This window comes from Arvicola amphibius, chromosome 14 (genome assembly GCF_903992535.2).
Source record: "Arvicola amphibius chromosome 14, mArvAmp1.2, whole genome shotgun sequence".
NCBI classification, from domain to species: domain Eukaryota; kingdom Metazoa; phylum Chordata; class Mammalia; order Rodentia; family Cricetidae; genus Arvicola; species Arvicola amphibius.
Window position 1 is genome coordinate 26,554,329 of NC_052060.1, and position 16,744 is coordinate 26,571,072.

Here is a 16,744-nt window from a genome sequence, read left to right on the forward strand (position 1 = left end):
TCAGAAGAGGGCATCGAGACCCCAGAGCTGGGCACCAATGTCTGGTCCTCTGAAAAAGCAGCTTGTGCTATTAGCTGCTGAGTCTATTCCCATACTTGATTAATATAATCTTTTTGTCTTGGTTTAGTTTTGCTTGGTTTTCAAGACAAGATTTTTCTGTATAGCCTTGACTGTCCTAGAACTTGCTCTGTAAACCATGCTGGCTTTGAACTCACAGAGAGCTGCCTGTTTCTTCCTCCCAAGTGCTGGGATTAAAGGAATGTACCACCACTGCTTGGCTCAGATTAATATAATCTTAGATAAATATGTTATACTTTATTGGGAGAGAAAGTTGAGGATGATTCCATGTGATACAACTGTGTAGGAGTCAACTTGCCACAAACATGCATCACCTCAGAAGAGGAAACTTCAGTTGAGGAACTGTTTCCATTGCATTGGCCTGGGGGCATGTCTGTGGTACTTTTTTCCATTAATGATCATGTGGGAGGCCCCAGACCTCTGGGTCATATAAGAAAGTGGGGGAGCTGGGGTGTGAGGGAGGGTGGGGAGGTGAGGGAGTAGGAAGAGTGGGAGGATAGGAGGGAGAGGGAACTGGGACGGGTCTATAAAATAAAAAAAAAGATTATTAAGAAAAAAGAAATAAAGCAGGCTGAGCAAAACAGGAGGAGCAACACTGGGCAGCACTCCTCCATGTTTCTGCTTCAGGTCCTGCCTCCAGGCTCCTGTTTGAGTTCTTTCCACTACTTCACTAAATGGCTCCCTGTGATGTGGAAGTGAGCCCTTTCCTCCGGAAGTTGCTTTGGGGCATGACATCTATCACAGCAACAGAAAGCAACTAGAACACTCACAGCAATTACTGAATGTTTATTTAGGACATTGGACAAGGTCTGTTAAGTGCTGTCTCATTATCAGGTCAGGCACAATAAGGTATTGATTGGATTGGTACTGAAAGAATAGAAAGGAGGCAGTAATTTAAATGGAAACTATTTCATTATCCATTCATTCATTCATTCATTCATTCATTCATTCATTCATGCAACATTGTTGAGGCAGTCTTTGCCAGGCTCTAGACTGGGTTTGAGAAGTCAGGCATCTCCTGATGTCATGGCTTGGATAAATGTCCCACAGACGCTTATGTGCTTGGTCCCCAGCTCCTGGAACGGTTGGGAGATGGTGAAATCATTAAACTTACCAGCCTCTTCCTTGGGAGCCATTGGCAGTTGGTGGATACTAGCTGAGGAGGACTCATTGTGTTCAGTGACGGCGCCATTAGTGAGTTAGTCATGTTTGAGAGACAATTCCACACCCATGCCCAAGTGGTGGCCCTGGCTAAACTCAGTGGGTCACAAAACAAAGTCAAAACCCAAAAAGCCATGATAGTGGGAAGAGGGGTAGAAGGAGGGTAAGAGAGGGTTGGGATAGTGGGTGTGACCAGAACGTATTGCATACATGCATGGCATTGTCAAAGAATTAGTTGAGAAAAAAAAGAGGCAAGGTAGTTGCATCACTGAGTCATGGTTTGAGGTGATATTGGGAACCTGCTATTTTTTATTCTGACACATACAAGGCACAGACATCTTCTGGCATAAACTCCTACCATGATGTAGCGTCTCTACAGCAAAAAGACCAAATTTAAAGGGGATAGGTATATACCATTTTAAAAGGACACACCCACTCTTGATAGTGTAGAAAGGAAGACAAATGGACATTGTAAATAGTTCAGGATGCATATACTATTTGCTAATGGTTGGTTTGTTCTGAGTTAATCCTCAGCCTAGGTGGCGCTGCCAGGGGAAACTCAGAAGTTTGGGTGTAAGCATACCTAGCATACCTAGCATACCTAGGAGGGCAGTGAGGAGAAAGTGAGTGTAACACCCGATTCTGTGTTACCCCCTCGGTACAGTTCGCGCGCCACTGTACCTTACGCGAGTCGGACAAGGGCCTGGAGATTGAAAGAACACACAAAGAGACCTGGGTCATTCGGAAGGAGGTCAGCCGACTGCCGTTTATTTAGCCTTGGGGAAAATCTTATATACCCCACTCCTGCCCAAGGAATTCCACCCAGGCAGGTGGGAAATTACCATATCTAACTGCTGCACAAGGACTTCCACCTAGGCAGGTGGGAAATTACCATACCAACAATAGAGTCAACAATGCCCTACAACAAATCACCAGGCGGGGCAGAGGGAGCACAGGAACAAACAGGATGCTTAGTCATCTGACCAGAAACTGTCCTCAAGATGAGCCCCAGGAACAAGGGCAGACCCGGGCCCTACAAGTGAGGTAGGTGTAAGGGGAGGTGTAGCTGATACCACGAGTCTCAGAGACAGGGCTGACCACAAGTCCTGCAAGATGTGGATCTTCCCCAAGAACCAAGAGGCCATTCCCAGGTCAAGACTGGTGGACAGCAATAGCTGGGTCGGCTGGGAAATGGAGAACTTCCTACACTTGTGGGCCTGACCTGGAGTCAAATTCAGTCATCACTCTAGGCCCACAGCTCTCTTGGGAGATGTCACAAGTAGTTTTTAAAATCTTGGTCCTTTTCTTCTTCAGAACTCCAACTGCATGAATGATGAATGATAAGCTTTTGTTTATGTTTTCTTTTCATATATATGCATACATATATGTATATATACACACACACACATACACACACACACACACACATTGCCATTTAGTACCCGTGTACTTTTTTCTTTTTATTGTTTTCTGATACAATGATTAATGTTGTTTTATCTTCCAGTTCATGAATTCTTCTCCCTGCTCCATTCTACTGCTGAGCATATATATCAGATGTTCTCATTTGAATTATTGTATTTTTTATGACACTTTTGCTTCCTTGTGTATCCTGCCTCTTCATTGGCTTTGTGTGTTTTATACAAGTGCACCTGTGGTTGTTCATGGGTGTGCTTGGAGTAAACAGAATCCTGACATGAGGTAAGGAGCAAAACAAAAATTATGATAGTTTTGATCAATCACTATAGAATATTTAAAGAGCACCCCAAATAAATAAATAAACTTGAGAGCCTACTTGCAGTAGAAAATGAAAACTTTTAATTTTCAAATATCTTCAGAGGTTTGTCAATTTTGTACTTTTACAAAAAGTGTCCTTTTTCCTACTCCCAATTTCTCATTTTTAAGAGAGAGACACACACAATCTAGGCTCACACAGCTAGTGAGTGGTAAAACTTCAATCAAATCTGGGAATTTCTGGCTTCAAAATCTGTGCTTCTGTGAGGAGGTTGTGGAACATGGTGGGTAGATACTAGCCTGATGATGCTATTGGAAGAGGTCACGGAAAAATTAAGGAGACAGAATGATTTGAGCATCAGAAGAAATGAGAAGTAGATCAGACTTCTGCCAACTTAAGTAGCAACATGTTAATTTTTCTTCTTAGATTTCCCATTATTGTATTGATAATAAGATCCATGCTACAGGTGTCTATTGAGGACAAAAGGATATGAATCTACAAAGTATTTAGACTTGTGCATAAACCTAGGCATGGCTAGGTTTGGGATCATTTAATGTCTTCTAACAACATTAACTGCAACTTCTCTATTCAGTAGAAAGAACCAAAATAAGATCATGGTAAATAAGTATCTTATGAGAGGAGGGGTTCTTTCAAAGAGATACTGGAAAGATATATCTGCATTTGTTTGTATATGCAAAAAATTTCTGGATGAATAACCAGGAAGCTTATTTGTAAATTTATTGTATTTTTATTGATTTATTTTTTGTGTATGTGCACATTCATGTACATGTGCACATATGATACAGCATGTGTGTGGGAAATCATTGTAGGAGTTGGCTCTTCCACCAGGTGGGTCCTAGGGACCAAACCATGATCTTTTGACTAGGCAGCAAGCTAACTTATCCATAGGGCTATCTTGCTATCTTGCCTGCTCTCCATAGGAAGGGTGTAGTGGTGCGGATAGTGTGCTTACACATCTCCAGAGATCAGACCATGGGTGGAGTTTTGCTAGTACTATTGTACACTGGATCTATGACTGTGCTACTAAACCAAATATTTGTAAAAGAAAAGACAAGTGGAATAAGCAGCCAGAAGAGTTTTTTAGTCTCCTTCTTTGGGGGTCATTTTACTCATGGGTGAGAGAGATCTTCTCACCTTTAATGTCTCTGTGAAGTGATTGTCAAAGCATGGTGCTGGTGGGGGCATCTCTATTTTACCATCTTTTGTTCAGGGACTACATGCTAAGTTCCCACCGGAATGATTGTGTTTAGTTAGTCAAATGCGTGGAAAGTTGTGCTTAGCTGAAAGCTTTGTCTTCTTTCTGTCCACTGGAATACTTTGTATTAATTTGAGCTCTGGTTTGATCCTCAATCTCTGGGATAACATTGAAAAGATCGCACTGGCGGTATGAAAATGCCAGTTGTGGTCCTTTGATTGATGAGTTCCAAGTAACCTATTGACTCACATTGACGTCGTCCAAAGGCCAAGGGTACTGGTCAGCTCTCCTTTGTCAAAGAGATGGATTGCCCAATACTATCTAAAAGCTCCAGGCTTATGCGTGGAAAGTCGAACAGCCTTGCTTACCTTTTTTTTTTTTTTTAGCTTGACTTCTGTCCCAATTTGCAATCCTGTTTTAGATTTCAGTTTTAGTTCATTGACCTCTTGTCTATTGCTGTTCCCATGAACTGTGCTCTTATGGTTAAATTTGATATTTACTTTCCTACGTTCAGAATGCTCTCTCCTTTCCTTTGGGTTTCTGACAGCTTTTGAGAATTGTCTCCCCAAAGAGAAGATGTTCTAATTTCATTGTTATTATGGAGTTTCCTACATAGTTAATTCAGCATTAAATGTTATTGCCCTTACAACAGTGGCAATACCACATGTAGTGAAAGGACCCTGTGTGACTGTCACAAAATCAAACCTGTGAACTTTAAAATAAGGAGGAATTATAATGATATATTTATATTATTTGTATTTTAATTGGGAAAAGTTTATCAAGTTTGACAAAACACAGTTGTTAAAAAGCATTGTTTATCTGGAGGCTAGAGAGTTGGCTCCGTGGTTAGAGCACTGGCTGCTCTTTCACAGGATCAGGGTTCAATTCCCAGAACCTATGTGTTGGTTCACAACCACCTGTAACTCCAGTTCTAGGGGATCTAACACTCTCTTCTGGCCTCTGTAGGCACTGCATGCATGTGGTGCAGCCTTAGATGCAGGCCAAACATGCATACAGGAAAGAAAAAGAAGAAAATTGTATATTAATTAAATTTTGCCTTGTATGAGTTGGACTAAAATTGTTTAAAAATAAAATATTGAAGAATATTTACTAACATTGATTTCATCCGACTAGAGACTGACTTGCGAACGGTTCTCATTTAAAAAGTAAATGAATCCCTTCAAATAATTTGGCTTCAAATTGTATGATCACCACCTTCATTGTTAAATGAGCAAAACAATTGATGATCAGATTTCTTCTAACTTCTAGGACACACTAGTCTAACCACGCCCATTTTATGCAGTAGGAAGTAGAACCTGCATGTACCATAGGCTTATTCAGGAAATTGACAAAGAGTCTGTACATGAGATATTGTTCAATAGAGCTGGGAGACTACAACATTTTTATCAGCAGATTTTGAGAGATATTCTTTGTAGAATTCAAGCACATCGCAACATTAAAGACTGACTTGTAAAACTAGGAGTTTCCCCAAGGGACTTTCTCTCTCCCAAACTGACCACTCAGTACCACATCACTGGGAAAGGACTCCTGTGTCCAGCATCCTCTCAGTCACATTTATTTTGATAGGAAAACCTACCTGAAGAGTATCCCAAATATTTGTCATGTCTTGTTCCCTGAAAATTAAACAGTATTTAAAAGCACAGAAAAGCAATTACAGAATACTTTTCATTTTAGAATTTTAGTAAACTAGTAAATGTAATGTTAAAAGCATTAAAGCAAAAACATACGATATGTGGAGTTATTTAAAACCCCAAAGAGCATAATCATGGGATAAAACCATTTTTATCACCAAAAATAAAACATGCTAAGGTAATTATATACTTCAATACACCTTTTGCTTAGTTAGAAATAGAAAACTGTGAAAAATAGCTTCTGTGGTATGCTTCTAAATACAAGTAGAAGGTAACTTGGTTAATGATAAAATTTGGGGGCCACGAGGTAATTCTATAATTTTGTTTCTTTTTATTGATGGTTAAAGAAATTATTTTTAAAGTCGCTCATGGAAACCTGCTTAATAAGTTTGGAATTCCTTTTTTAAAATCCCCCCTCCTCTCTTCTCTCTCTCTCTCTCTCTCTCTCTCTCTCTCTCTCTCTCTCTGTATGTTTGTGTTTAGCTAGGTGCTGAACTTTGAACCTTGAATATGCTAAGGCAAATGTTCTTCTACTGATCTATATCCCAGTCTTCTTTTTACATTTTCTTTTTCGGACAGGGTCTCTATAAGTTGCCTAGACTAACCTTGAACTTGTAATTCGCTGATCTTGACCTTCTGAGCAGCTGGGTTACAGGCCAGGCTATTTCTCAGGTTTTTGTGCCTTATTCACTTCCTGCTCTTTTGTTGGAATTTCAGAGCATGTTAACCTCAGTAGCTCCTCTCTATCTTTTCCATTTCTTTTGTATTTTCCATGTTTTAATTTTTTCCTGTATCACTCTATTTTATTATTTTGTTTTTAATTTATTCTCTTCTCAGCTATGCTTAATCTAGCTATAGTTATTCATTCATTTCTAAATATCAGTATGTTATTATATTTTTTGCCCTAAATTCCATTTGCTTTATCTTATTTTTTATTTTTCTTTGTTAAAATTAATAAATTTGGCATTGTGTGTGGTGTACACCTGTAATCCCAGTACTTCAGAAGTGGAGGGTAGAGAATCAGATGTTTAAGGTTATTGTTGGCTAAATAGTAAGTTCAAGGTTATCTTAGGTTACGTGAATGAGACCCTATCTCAACAAAACAGAAACAAATGAACCAACAAAGAAACAAACAAACAAAAACCCAAATCTTATTTTTAAGGGAAATTATTTGTTTATTTGTATTTCTTAAATCATGTTAGAATTTTCTTAACAGATTCTTCCTCATTATGAAGGATTTGGGAGGAACAAGCTAGGACACTCAGGACCAGATATTTAAAATGTTAGTGTAAATTGATGAGACTGTGTGTAGTGGTGGTGCCCTGTCAAAATAAATGGTGACACTGTTCTAAAAAAATTGTTTTTATTGAGCTAAACATTTTTTTATTTCCTTCCCTTCCCTTCCTCCCCTTTCCTCTTCTACATTCTCTTATGACCCCTTCACTCCCAATTTACTCAGGAGATTTTGTTTTTTTTTTTCACTTTCCTATGTAGATCCATGTATGTCTCTCTTAGGGTCTGTCTAAGGATTTATAATTTTAAAGTATTTGTGAAAGAAAGAAGCTGATTTAATTTAATTTAATTAATATGCACACTTCAATAATAGTTTAATAGCAAGTTGTTGTGTCTTAAATACACTGATGTACTTAAAAAGGTGAACAGACACTTGGTGAACCTCTGAGTTATTGCTGTAGTGAAGAAAGATCAAGTGTTAAAAAGGGTAGAAAGTTTTAGAGGCTCCAGGTTCAGTTCTTGATTGGCTGCTTACCCATATGTCCTTGGGAGAATTGTTTGATCTTAGTTTCTTCATTTGTAGAATAGACAGAGAGGATTGATATAGAATACATGTGTATTCACTTATGTATATACTTCATACATATAAACACAGTGAAAGTCTTCTGTTGGCGGAGGCCAGACTTGAAATGATCACACAGAAACTAAATTATTTAAAACACTGGCTAACTCTTATATCTTAAATTAACCCATTTCTATTAATTTGTATATCACCATGTGGCTGTGGCTTACTGGCAAGGTTCTGGTATTACCGGAGGAGGTGTCTGTCTCAGGCGGCAGCTATATGGCATCTCCCTGACCTGCCTGCTTTCTCCCAGCATTAAATTAAATTTTCCCACCTAGCTCTATTCTGTTAAGCCATTGGCCAAGAGCAGATTTTTATTAACAAATGGCAATAAAATATATTCACAGCATACAGAGGAGAATCCCACATCAATCTTCCTTCAAAGGAAATCTTCTTTAGAACTTCAAAAATTGAAAATACAGTTGTCCCTCGGTGTCTATGAAGTCTGGTTCTAGGACCCATGGGTACCAGTGTCTGCAAATGTTCAAGTCTCCGATGTAGCATAAAGTTTATAGAGAGCCTCCTATATGATTTAAGTCATTCCTTGATTACTCATGGTGCCTTGCACAAGGCAAGTATGACATGAAGTATTTTTCTACATGTATTGTTTAGGAAATGATAACTAAGGTAAGCCTGTGTGATTTTAGTACTTTTCTAAATATTTTTGACCTGTGGTTGGTTGAATTCATGGATGGGGTAAACTGAGGCAGTAGCTACTATGGCTTTGCAGAGAACTGCCCCAGTGCTAAAATGTTCCTCTTGAGACAGAATATTATGAGGTTGAGATGTTTCAGTTTGGAGGTAGCTACTGTGCCACATGATATAAGGTTGCTAGCATACTTTTCAAGAGGCACGTCTGAGGTCAGCCATTGACAGAGCTAACCAAACATGCAACACACAGTTGTGTTTGACTGCTGGACCTTGACCATTCTGATACTGTGAGGAGTTAGCCTGTAATAGGCAGTCAGGGGCTAGGGCTAAGGGAAAGGTAACATTCTCATATAGAAGCTGGAATGGAAAGAGCAAAAACCCCCACCTGGACTGGGGTTCAACCTCAAGATCTATCCAGACTGAGATGCAGTAGTGGGAGTGAGGGAACATCAAAGAGAGGAAGGATCCAGGAGCCCTAATAAAAGACCAACTTAGAGGCCACTCTGTCCCAGAGGATGCTTTCTACTTTCAATAATTGCTACTTCCATTCTCTCATAGTCTTTCTTTGTTCCTGGGTGTCCATTTCTTTGTTCAACTGTTCAAAATGTCCTGAACTCCTAGACTGCCCTTGGCTCAAGACTTCAGTCTGTAGACAGTCAACCCTCTGTTTAAGACTTGCTGTTAAAATACCACTATTTACTTTGTTAACTGCTAAATGGCATCTGGACATTACAAAGGAAAAATGTGGGGCTGGGGAGATGGCTCAGTGGGAAGAATACTTTCTGTTTAAGCATGAAGATCTGAGTTCAAATCCCCAGAGCCCATGTAAAAACCCAGGTCTAGTCATGTACCTGTAACCCCAGCATCATGAGCATCAGAAACAGGAGGATCTGTCGGTTCTGTTGGCTGCTTGCTTAGCTCATCAAGGGTGCTGAGAACTGACTGACTCAAAAGAATAAGGAAGAAAGTGAAATATGAGCATACCTGATGTTTTATTCTGGCTCTCCTGAGTGCACGGGGAATGTGGATATGCACACACACACACACATGCGCAACACTTGTACATACACATAAGCACACACACCACACTCACACATAAACACACATCACATTTACAACCACATACATACCCACATATTAATAAAAACATGCTATTTATAAGGCCTCACCTTGTGTTCTTTAAACATTTAGAGTAGTTATGGTAGAAAAAGAAAGAGAAAAAGAAAGAAAATAGAAGAGGTATCAATCTTTTGAGTTGTATAAAAGAAGTATGGAGAAGATGAAATACTGAACTTCTAAAATATAGATGATTTTGGCCTAAGTCTAAGTGTTTGTCTGAGTCAAAATAATGGATGGGAGAAAAATGGTAAGTATACTTGGACCTGTTTGTAGCTTCCTTTGATATGGAAGGATTTTCAAAGATGAAAGGCAGGAGGGGTTAATTCATTCCGGCAGTTTTCCTGGAATATCTGAAAGAGATAAACAAAGTCCCACTTGACATTTTGGTGGAGTCCAGCAACGGAAAACAAAACCTGTAATAGTGTGTGTCTGCATCCTGGGGTAGAGTTAGAGAGAAGTTCAAAAAGATGACCAGACAAACGATGTCATAGTTTGAGTATGAAATGCCTCTTAATGGAGATGCTGTTTTCGGTAGTCTGCTTTCTATTGGTGTGATAAAATACCATGAACAAAAGTAACTTGGGGAGGAAAAGGGCTTGTTTCTGTTTACAGCTTATAGTCTATCATGAATGGAATTCAAGACAAGAATTTGCAAGCAGAGTCTGTGGAAGAACGCTGCATACTGGCTTGTTCTCTATGGCTTGTTCTTCCTGCTTTCTTATACAACTCAGGGCATATGTACCACTCACAGTGGGCTGAGCCCTTCTGCATCAGTCATTAATTAAGGACATTCTCCAGAGGTTTACCTACAGGTCAATCTGATGGAGGTATTTTCTTAATTGAAGTTCTCTCTTCCCAGATGACTTTTGCAGTGTCAAGTTGACAGAAAATCTAACCATCATTGGAGATTATAGAGGCCTTTGGAAATGGGGTTTAGCTGGCAGATATAGACTGTAAGCCTGGGCCTTGAAAGTTATAGCTTAGCCCTGCTTCCAGTCCTGATCTCTACTTCCTGGGTGGTCACAATATGAACAAGCCACAAGCTCCTACTATTGTGGACTGAGCACCCATGCCATACCTTGCCCACCATGATGGACTGAGTTCACTGAAACCACAAGCCAAAACAAATCCTTCATCTAATAAATTGCTTCTGTTGAGATGTTGAGAAAAGCTACTAATACATGTGCCTTCCATCATGGGCCTTATATTATGTATAACATAATATAATACTATGTATAATATGTATGTCATGGACCTAGATTATATATATATATATATATATATATATATATATATATATATATATATATAATAGGGATGCTGCAGGAATTTTGTTAGGAAAAGTATTATCCCACCTGCCTCAGGTATTAAGTTTGAAGTCTGGGAGAAGACATAGGATTGTTTTGTAACTCTCAAGACAGGCAATTGGTTAAATGCTAACACTGTAAAACGTCTCCTTGCTACCAGACAGTGACCTCTCTTGGCCTCATGTTCATTAAGTAATCTGAAGCATTGTGATATTATTCTTTTGAGTCTCCTAAGAGGGAAGATGAGGGTATAAAATTGGTTCCACATTAAACACAAATCTTTCTGTACGGATGACATAGTTTTTCTTTTACTCATCAAATAGAGGAATTAGCTTCCCTGCATTTGTGAAGCTTGTTTCCTCCCCTTCCCACTGAGCTCACCTGTGGCTTCCCTGAGACTAGGATTGTAGATCTGCTGGGGGTAAGAACAAAAATGTCTCCACAGATTGGGTGGCGCTCAGGAGAAAAGGCAGTTTAGGGTAAACTCTTTTGAATTTATAATCAATCAATCAATCAATTAATTAATAAATTAATAATATAATTAATTAATTTATAATTAAAAATGAGTACTAGGCAGGGACAGGGTGAGGAGGTAGTTAATGGGGGAAGAGGCAAGATAAAGTTTAGAGGCAGACATTTTCACTGTAGGCCTTTGGAAAGAAGGAAGAGAATAGCTCACAGAGCGGCGGATACAGGGGGAATGATGTTTGAGAGCAAACACTACGCTCCATAGTGAGAGTGAGATGAAGAGCCCAGTCTGTCCGGTGAGTCAGGTTTATCAGTCGCTGTTATTGCAGGTGTAAACACAGTGGGCTTTCTTATAATGTCTAGTGAGCATCCCAGTACTGCCTCCCAGAGTAACAGTGTTTTACATTTTATTTTTTGAGCTCAAAAAGTCCTTCATGCAGAGTCATAGTTCTCCATTTCTTTAGATCTCTCATCCTCTGAGAAAAGCCTGCACTGTATCTCCATCTTCTCACTCTCAAAGAGCATTCGGCCAGGACTGTTTATCCGTAGACTCAGCATGCGACGCCGCACTGGTTCTGCGTCATGCTGATCCTGCAGCTAGCAAGACATGCTTTCGGATGGGATTTTCCCAGCCACCTCCCTACAGGATCTATGACTGTTTCCATGCTGTCTGCCAGGGTTTATGGTAAAGCACACAATTGGAAAGGCTGAGCTCAGCTCTGCTTCCTTGCTAGATCTCTGCCTACACGATAACTGTTCTCCATCTCATGCCTTCTCCTGGAGCCACACTTTAATGCTTTAATGCAAACGTATCTTCTACCCTCCCCCCCATGAAGCCACATCAGCTTTCTATACCATGAGTGAAGACGACAGTCTCATTTCCTTCTTACGAGGTCTATTATGAAAAAAAAATAGTCTCCAAGAAATTGTTTCTCTTTTATGATACCAGATCTTCATAGTTTCAGGGTTTAATGCTAAAGTCTGGATGGAGTCATCACTGGCCACTGGTTGCTCTGTCTGTATTTCATTCCTTTACCTATTCAACTGCACAGTGTACTCCAAGTGGGGAGCTGACTTTGATTCATCTATGCTTCAGAAGCCCAGCACCTGATATGTTCTGTGATCACAGGTCTCAGCTTATTCTCCAAGACCTAGTGCATACTGTATGCTCTAAATAGTAAATTAGGGTGTCCTGTCTGATGCTGTCTGTGTCACATTTGTTACAGAGAGATATATTAGACGGAGGGGTCTTCTTTGTAAAAAGACCTTCATTTATTTTTGGCTGCTTCTCCATTTTCTCAGTGTGTATCCCAAACAGGAAACTAAGTCAGTGTTGAAAGCGGACCACTAGTCCACGCTGCTTCTGGTTGTAGAATAAAGTGTTTAAAAAGCGGCACTTCAAAGGCTTGAAGCTTATCGTGCTGCTCCTGGATGAACTCGCTTTGCCGGGAAACTTTATCTTGAACTTTTGGGTCCTGTGAACACGTGCACGGAATATCCCGCCTTGTCTGAACACTGCTAGGGGCTGGTCGCCCTCACATGTGCGGTATTGAGGCAAATAGCTTTTGAAGGAAGGAAACATCTTTGTCCAGTACTTAACCTGCAGAGGTCACAATAGCATGGCTTTGTTTGGTATTTCCCTTTCTTTGTAGAAGCTTCCGAGAGAGAAATGTCTCTCATGATGAGTTAGGAAAGCAGTTTTCAGCCGGGTCAAACCTTAAAGGCCCTTCAGCAGCTCTGCAGCAGCTCTATTTACAAGAATGTCTTTTTACCTTTTTGTTGTTGTTATTGTTTGTATCTTTCTGATTTTCCACAGGATTCAAAAACATTTTTTTTTTTCTTTTACACAGGTGTACCCTCATGTCAGCTCACGCCCTCCCAGAGCTGGTTCCATTTCCCTTTGATCTAAAGGAGAAAATGGAGCTCAGCTGTCTCAGGAAGTGGTGGTGCCTCATTTGAATGACACCTCGAGCAGCCAATAAAGAGGCTCAGAGTATTCTTGGCCGTACCTCAGCATTTCCTATGAGACCTCTCCTCTTGCCCGAAGCCTTAGTTACGTTTCTGTTGCTGTGAAGAGGCACCATAACCAAGACAATTTATTAAAAATAAATGTTTATTCAGGCTCACGATTCCAGAAGGTTAAGGTCCATGATCATCATGGCAGGGAACATATCAGCAGATAGATGATAGAGAGATAGGCTTGGTGCTGGAGCAGTAGCTGAGAACTCGTATCTAACCCACAAGCAGGAGGCAGAGAAAAGGGGACTAACTGGGAATGATGTGGGCATTTGAAACCGACAATTCTATCAACTGGGAATCATTTACACATAATGAACCATTGTCATTAAATCCACCACACGCTTTTTATAGGACCCGTCTCAATGAATTGTTCTTTGCGCACCGTCTTGAACTTTGCAAATATTTAACTTTCTGCAGCGTTGGGAATGCACGAGTGTCACTTATTATTCCCTATGACTGGAAAGCAGTTTGTGTCCGGAAATAGAAGATCTGACGTGAAAGAGAATGCACAATAGCGTTCTTTGTGAAGCGTTAGGAAGTCCAGCATAGAAAGCAGGAACACGGACGTCATTCTGAGGGACTTGTCCATCACCCGTGTTCAAGAGGCAGTGTTTAAAGTAAGCGTAGTTTCTTTTTTCTTTTTTTAAATACACTTGTTATTGATTCTTCGTGGATTTCACAATTATGCATCCGGATCCCGTTCATCTCTCCATCTCTTTGTGTCTGCCCTCTGTCCTTGCAACCTCTCCTCCAAATTAAAATAAAATAAAATTTAAAAGAAAAGAAAAGAAGCTCGTTGTGGAAGCTGTAGTGCGAAACGGCAAGTCACACAGTATATCCTTTGTCCATCTTTACTTCCGAGTGTTCACTGCAATGAGTCATGGTTTGAGGCCTCTGACTTCTGCTACACTATCAGTATTGGGCTCTCACTGGGACTCATCTTAGATATCGTGTTGTTTTCCTGTGTCATGGAGATCCTGCAGCTTTGGATCTGCAAGAGCAACCCTTTCATATGCTCCAGAAGATCAGAGATGGGGTGGATGTTGGGGTGGGCCAACTCACAGCCTTGGTTCTGGGTCTGGGTGGTAGCTAGGCTGGTCAGTCCACCAGGTGTCCCCCATTCTCATCACCAGGGCGAGCTCTCTAGCACAGCCCTAGCTAGCTCACCCTATGCAGCAAGCAGCAAAAGGTGGGGTCGGTTCTCCTGTTCACCTACAACTACACCATGAAGGCCAGTTCTACTGTGTTGCCCAGGTAAGGTACAGTGGCCATGTTCTCAAGTGCAGAAGCTGGTGAGGGGCGGGGTTTGCCCACTCTCATGCTCCCGCCCCCAGGCCAGCTCTCCCACCTGCCAGAGGTGGAGAGGAGACCTAATAATAGTTATTACTCATTGAACTTTTTCTATTTTCAAGGCACTGTTTGGTTAAGTGCTAATGTAGATGCTCTGTGTTTTGCAATAGAGGGACTAAGAGAAGATGGATGTTTGTGTTGAAAACATTGTTTGGCCATCTTGATATGTTTTAATATCAGTTTTCAATTCTGTTTTGTGGAGGCGCATTTATCTCATGAGAACATCTCTTATATTCTGACAAACTAGGACATTTGCTGGGTCTCATAGCCGGAGTGTCTGTATGTCCATGTCTGTCTTTAACAAAGGGCTTTATGTTCTCCTTTATTTCACAACCTGGAAAGCACCACATGAGGAAGAAACAGGATACTTTACAGAAATATGCCTTATGTCACTTAAGACTTAAAACTGCTGTCCTGTTGCATACTCAGCCCGTCTAATTTGCTTTTAAGAGAACAATGCAACACTCAACCTTATTTGCCTTGGATTTCCCAAGTAATCAACTTTTATAACCTCAGCTAAGGCATAAATGTAATTTTAATTCCTGTATTACTCTATGCCCCGATCCAAGAGCAATACATGTGTATTTGCATGAGTGTTATGATAATTATTTGCTGGAAACAGAAGGCAGACTGGAAGTGGCTTTATGCAGTGAATATACATCATATGTGCTGAAAGCGGTATTTGGACATGATTTGATCATGTTTGTAATCGGGGTCAGTTGGAGTCAGTCATTTAATCCCTTGTAAAACTCTGTTAGAGATTTTTGCAAAGAGTCTCTCATTCCTTCTCAAGATGATGACTTCTGTGCTGATCAATAAAAGAGAGAGCAGAGTCCTCTGTTAGGGACAGACAAACAGGGACAGTTGCAAATAGACAGACAGGACAGACACAGATTCACGGGAAAGCTTTCAGGCTGGCAGATAGATATTCAGACTCATACAGCAGACAGACAAGGTCAAACTAGCAGACTTTTGATGATGAATTTAATGAAGGGGAGAAGCAGAGAGATATAAAGGCACAGACAGAAGCAGATTAGCTGTGAGATTAGTCTGTGGAGAAACATGACTCACGACATGTGATGTAAATATGACTCATGACACACAATGTAAACACAACCTTGCATTGTCTCCTTCTGCCCCGTTTCAAACAGTTGACGAAAGTAATTTGCCTCTTGTTTCAGTAAGAACTTGGGTGAGCGTCACAGTATTTTTGTTTATACTTAGATTAGCACATCTTACCTGCTCTTTTAAGAAACAAGCTGTATTCCAAAGAATAAACCAGGGTTGCCAAGTGCAATATGTTCATCTCAGCTGAACTTGACTCCATGTTAGGTGCATTACCCTTTTCCTCTTGGCGGTTGTAGACACGGGAGATGGGCATGGTTGGCTCCTACCTTCATCTTTTCATCCTCCTGGCTCACTAATGTTCTCATCCAAGCTTTTGTGATTCTCTCTGATGCTGTCGAGGTTTGGAAAGGAAGGAAGAAGAGGACACAAAGGACATCAACACTTTTGCTGAGTTCATTAAGCAGACATTTTTATTCTTTTGTGAATCTTTTGAGAATCTTATTTCTGGAGATTGCTTTACGTGAATTAACCTTGTCAGACTTACCTTTAAATTTCTCAGCTGCTTGTGACTCCCTTTGTCGGTCCTCAGCAATCAAACGTGAGGAGGGTTTTCCTCACAGAGTTCAGTTTGATTTCTTGTCAGGTCTTCCTACCAAGGAACCTATGGGTATGATGCGTCAGAAATAAACAACCACTGTGTGAAGGCTAAGCTTCGTTGTTGACTTGACTCTATTCAGAATCACCTAAGAAGCATGTCTTTAGCATGTCTGTGAGACTGTTTCCAGAGAGGCTTAAGTGAAGGGGCGTGACCCACCCTGAATGTGGATGGCGTCATTCCCCTGGGTGGAGTCCTGAACTGAGTAAAAAAGGAGGAAATGAGGTGAGAGCATTGCTGTCTATGCTTCCTGACTGTGACCCATTGTAGCCAGCCCCTCACAGATTTGCCACAGTGCCTTCCCCACCATGGCTGACATATTATTTCTTCAACTGTGAGCCAAAATCAACTGTTCTCTCTTTAGGTTGATTTTGTCAGGTATTTTTTTTCACAGCAACACAGAAATAACT